The sequence below is a fragment of the Anabrus simplex genome, chromosome 5, assembly GCF_040414725.1.
Source record: "Anabrus simplex isolate iqAnaSimp1 chromosome 5, ASM4041472v1, whole genome shotgun sequence".
Lineage (NCBI taxonomy): Eukaryota > Metazoa > Arthropoda > Insecta > Orthoptera > Tettigoniidae > Anabrus > Anabrus simplex.
This window is the reverse complement of record NC_090269.1, coordinates 452,955,406-452,961,405: the sequence shown is the minus strand read 5'-3', so window position 1 is coordinate 452,961,405 and position 6,000 is coordinate 452,955,406.

Genomic DNA, 6,000 nt, shown 5'->3' with positions numbered 1-6,000 from the left:
AATTTTGTGATAAACAGTTCACGCACAGTTATAATTTAAAACGGCACGAGCGTCAGTGCCACACAAACTTAATTGGAGGACCTGAGACAGAGGATAAAAAAAATTCCTTCTTTCTCAAGCTCAAGTTGATGAGATCTGTCCAGCAAGTATTTGACTAATTGAACATGAAAATGGAATGTGTGAAGTAAACATTAGGAAAACATTAGCAACAGATATTGCCAACCAGATTCCCTTTCAAGCTATTCTGGACAAAATTTGCGAATCTGTGACAGACTCAAAGCTTGAAAGAATTCATTTAATCACAAAACAGGATTTGTATAATATTGAGCGTAGTTTTAACTTGAGCTCTAAATCTGTCAGACATCAGGAGGATGGTACAAGTGTTGAGGCCTGGGTCAGTGAAGTTAATTCAGGTGACAGTCCCTGTGTATTATTCTATAAACCTCAGGGGACCACCAGTGAAAAGCATCCAAACCTCATTAGTGATAACTTTATTTTAATTATTATGAACAGTGCTCAAAGTGAAATATTAAAGAAATATGGTAGTGACTGTATATGCACTGATGGAATGCATGGGCTTAATAGCTATGGGTTTGAGTTAATAACGCTTTTAGTTCTGGATGACTTAAGACAGGGCTTTCCTTGTGCATTTCTGATTTCCAATAGAAGTGACCAGGAAATATTGTCTCTATTTTTCACCTACATTAACAATGAGGTTGGTTGTGTATCCCCAAAGGTCTTCATGTCCAATTTGGCAGAAGCCTTCTACAATGCTTGGAATGCAGTCATGGGACCTGCAACCATGAGATTATTTTGCTCATGGCATATTGACAGAGCATGGAGGAAGAATATTCAGACCAAAGTAAATGGGAAGGAAAAACAAGGAAATGTTTATAAAATTCTGAGAACAATAATGCAACAATATTTAGATTTTTGTGAATTAAATAGGGGTAGTCTTGCACACCTAGTAGCTATGTCAGTGAGTGTATAGTATCATGCAACATTTGATTTAAAGTGACTATGAACATTGTGCTTTGAGTGTTTCAGATCAAAAGCAGTTGTTAATTCAGTTAGTAATGAGTAGTTTGGAATGTTGTGATATGATGATGATGATGCTTGTTTAAAGGGCCCTAACATCTAGGTCATCAGCCCAAAATGTTGTGATATCAGTGTTAGATGAGATATGTGTTTGTGGCCTGTTGTAAAGAAAAGGGTTTAGAATGTTTTGAAATATATAGTCATTATGTAGGTAAATAATACACAGAATTAATCAATCACTTTTCAGGATTTTAATGCAAAAAGTAGCAAGTTATGAGCATCACTGTAAAACTCTTGTTTGCAACATTGATAATTAACCCTATATGGACTACACATCTAAATACCACCTTCAGGAAATAGAAATAATGGTCGAGTTCGCGGTACCGTACCTCGTCATTTCGTCGCCATATGGAAGCGCTTCCAATGAAGCTCATCCCTGAAATTGCGACCCTCGTCCTCAGAGGCTCCATCAAAATCCTGAGACACCACCTCTACAGCTACGGCTCTGGAATGCCACTCTTAATTATACTGTTCCTTTAAAATTTAGAGTTTTCTTCAATTAATAGATCTGTACAGAAATTTGGTTTGTTTTATCTTGTCCTTAGTGGCAGCCTGTAAATACAGGACATTGTTCCTAAATAAATGGAAATATTATTATTGTGAAGAATATAAGTTGAAATATCAATGGGAAGAACCTTTGCAACTTTCACCATATCTACACAGCAGTGATGTGAATTTTTCTCCTTAGGTTGTAAAAGCAGGTATGTATTAGAAAATATGCAGAAGTAGATTCTCCCCCCCTCCCCCACAAGATGTTTGCAACTGGTGATTTAGTGTTCCTGTACACTTTTCAGAAGAAAAAATGGCTTCTTTTTCCGGCAAGTCTTTCACAAAGTAGTAAAAAATACTACTTAGCATTAAAGAAGGTTGCATAACTGAAATATCTCCTCCTTAATCCATGCTGTATTCAGCCTCCATAATATATCAGTCTTGCAAACCTACAAATGATATATCGGGTAGTAGCCAAGATTCTTCAGCTCATCATACAGAAACTTGAATAAACATTATCTCTTTTTTGGAAAGTCTCAGAGAGTAATCTAAACACCAAGCTTGACACCTGCAGTCGCTTAAGTGCGGCCAGTATTCAGGAGATATTGGGTTCGAACCCCACTGTCGGCAGCCCTGAAGATGGTTTTCTGTGGTTTCCCATTTTCATACCAGGCAAATACTGGGGCTAAGGCCACAGCCGCTTCCTTCCCATTCCTAATCCTTTCCCGTCACATCATCGCTGTAAGACCTATCTGTGTCGGTGCAGCGTAAAGCAACTTGTAAAAAAAAAAAAGAAAGTATCGATTAATTTGTAGTTACGGATCTACAAACTGTACTGGTATGTTTGTGGTAAAACTCTCAAAATATTTCTGAAGAGCGATACTTAGTTCTCTCTGTTAGAACATGGTAGAAATTATTCAGTTCTCATGATGCTGTATGCATTTTTTATAATTTTTGAGTTAGTAGTTACCAAAGTTCAAAAGCAAAATAATTTTCAGAAAATTTCAGCACTTACACTTCCCATTGAATGTGGCTGTTGACAATTCCAGCGAAAACTTACCTTATTTAAAGTCCACCATTAATGGTACCACATTTAAGTTAAAAATATGTGGCTTAATTAATGGGAAGTTTGTGTATGTACAGGAGAGTACAGTCTACACTGGAGGTGTGCTCAATGGGTTTGCTTAAATTATCAGCAGCAGCAAAACTGTTGTGGCATCTTTCGTGCCTCTTTATTTATTTCACTTTTTTTTGTATCTGTCTCTTGGCACAGGCCAGAGCAAAGTGTAGCTTCTACCGAAGTCCCAATCTCATCCATGGCTGTGACAATATGGAAGCTGCTGGGGTATGGGTCGTGCTGAGTAATTACATTTGGAGCACAACTAGTGTTTGAGTGTTATGAAAGGTGTTGGTCATAGGATCAATCGTGCTACAGTAGCACCTTCTGGTCCAGTGAGGAAAGCAATGGCAAACTACCTCACTCCTCGTCTTGCCTAGTATGCCTCATTTGGGCTCTGCCATTATTTTTTGCACTTTCCATATAACTGCATAGCCTTTGGTGGTCCTAATTGAGGATCCAACCAGCCTCTGGGCTGATGACCTAACAGACAGAAACAAACTTTATCCCTTACTCCTGTAAATATCACCGGTAAGGACCTAACATCCTATGCAAGTGAAGCCTGTTGTAACACGAGGGCTTAAAATTTGTGTGATAATAGCAGACAATAACAGAGTGAACCATGTAATGTTTAAGGACTTGTCAATATCTGCAAGTTATGAGTGTCATCTCTCAAACAATTTCAAAACTTTCATTTTTGACAGTGTGTATATTTTAAAAATTATCATAATCAGCTGAGCTTAACCAAACAGACTCTGCAAAAAGCTTTAATATTTCCATCATTTTATTACCATGACAATTAACAGCTGCCAAGTTCTCAGATATCAGAAACATGTACCCAAAGAAAGTGGCTGTTAGCTGAGAATGGCTCCCAAACTAAACTTCAGAATAGTTTTTCCACATAGGTACTCTTGAACAACTCTTGTGCAGTTAATAACTTCTATAAAACTACATTTCCTGTGATCAAACAAGAGTGTAGAACGGAGTAAAGAATTGCACATTTTCTGCAAACTGTGTCTCGGTAATGGAAAATAATGAATATTTAAAAAAGTTATTGCATTTCCCTCTGGGAAAATCAAATGGGCATAAATGCCTTTCAATAAAATGTGTGATGCTATGTTGCCTAGCAACCATGCAGGCTGTAATCTGAAATATTGATGGAGAATGGACCATGACATTAAGACCATGGTTCGTGCAGCTCTCAAGGTAATGTCGCCAGCTAACATAATATCACACATTTTGTTACATAACAGTATTACATTACACAAATGTTTGAATAACCCTCAACTGTTAAGTCCAAATGTGTGGTTTATGGTGAGTGTTTCTGTAGACATATCCTAGTGTGTGAACCATGGGCAACGGCTGAGTGGCAAAGTTAATCGTCCTCAGAGTTGGGATACCCATTGCTATGGAATTGGGGTGGACATTTTTGACATGTTCCAAGCCAGGACCCTCCTGTTGTTCTGGCAGCTAGAACTATACAATCAACCGGTGGTCCCTGCCTCCTATAGGAGAGATTCTCACTGTGAGTATGTGTAAGTAAGGCAGCATCCTGCTTCACAGAATGTACCAAGCTCAGAATATTTTAAACACGCCTTTTAAACTTACGTACTTAGTTATGTCCTTTTACTCTTTTGGAGAGCATAGGGCTTTGACGACGGAGTGCCAAAGTATCCTATTTTGAGCTAGGGTTTTCAGTTCTCCAAAGGTCTTCCCTTCTTGTTTTGCCTCCTCCATCACACTGTCTCTCCATGACTTTCTGGGTCTACCTCTCTTCCGTTATCCTTGGGGGTTCCAAAACAGAGCCCTTCTCTCCACTGCATCCTGCTGCTTCTGCAGCATGTGGCCGAACCATTTCAATTTCCTCCGCTTTATTTGTATGCCAATGGGCTCTTCTTCTATTTGTTTCCAGAGATCTTCCTTTGAAAGTACTTTTGGCCAAAAATGCATTTAATTCTCCTGATCTCTGAGGTAACTTTCCCGGTTTCTCAACCATGTAACAGTACTGTTTTTACTTTTGTTCGAAAAATGCGAATTTTGGTTTTCATTGAGATTTCTCTGGCCCTCCATATCGGATAGAGTTGTATGAATGCCACATTTGCTTTGTGGATTCTCATTTTAACATCAGCAGCTGCTCCTCCATCCTGCGTAACCATACTGCCAAGATATGTAAATTCTTCGACTTCTTGAATGTCTTCATCACTGACAATGAATTTCTGTTTGCTCTTCACATTGATATTCATTGCTTTTGTTTTCTGGGCATTTACCTTGGAAACGGCAAATAAAATGGAATTCAATGCGGATCCATCACTATCAATGAGGCTTATGCAAGAAAGAAAATAGAACTGGCAGAGTCAGCAAAGAGTCTGCATCCGGGTGTGCTAGGAGTTAAAGATATTCAGGTAAGTGGAGATAATGAGGAAGAGATAGATTAGAAAGTGTTCTTAACAGGTGTTAAAATGGGAAGGACTGTTAATCAGGAGTTCTATTGCACACAACATCATTTTGGTTAGGCTCGTAAATGAGGAGATGACTTGGGTAGATTTAGCCGTTGGAGGAATTAGGATGAGAACTGTCTGCGTGAACCGTGGCAGCTAATCACACTAACCACTACACCACAGAGGTGGTCGATTCAATACTATACCATACAATAAAACTTTCACCAAAGGAACAATATTACGCATTTAGTACAGTTAAATAAAGTACGGTGTGATTATACAATTAAAATCATTTAGTATTTGACTACACACTAAGAAACTAACAGATACTAAAGAGACTGCCAGACTGAAGAATGCACGTGGCAAGCAGGTGAACCATACCTCAGTGCCCATGACCTTGGCAAAAAATGTACCCTTGCTACCCTTCCTCATAGCACATGCAGTGTACACTACTTGCTGTGGCGGTATACAAATCGGTTATGCGGGATGAACGACATTCTGTGTGTATTTCCTCTAATAATTTTGTTAATAATGAAATAAGATGAGGGAAAAATTCGCCGATAAGACAACAGGGCTTGTACAAATTACTTTGCTTAAAAATAATTTCTATAATTCCTAGTTTCAGCTGGCTAAAAATGGAATAAAAATGTGATCTTTTATCCACAAAGTGAGGGGGCAACTGTCCTCCCTCCCCCCCCGCCCCCACTATCGCCGCTACTGCCCTGTATAAAAAGGAAGATGGGGGAGAAATGCAGAAATTATAGGGGCATCACTCAACTTTCTCAATCAAACTTTTGGAGATCATTTGAAAATGAATTAGGAATGTAGTTGAACCGTTATTGGAGGAGGAGCAATGCG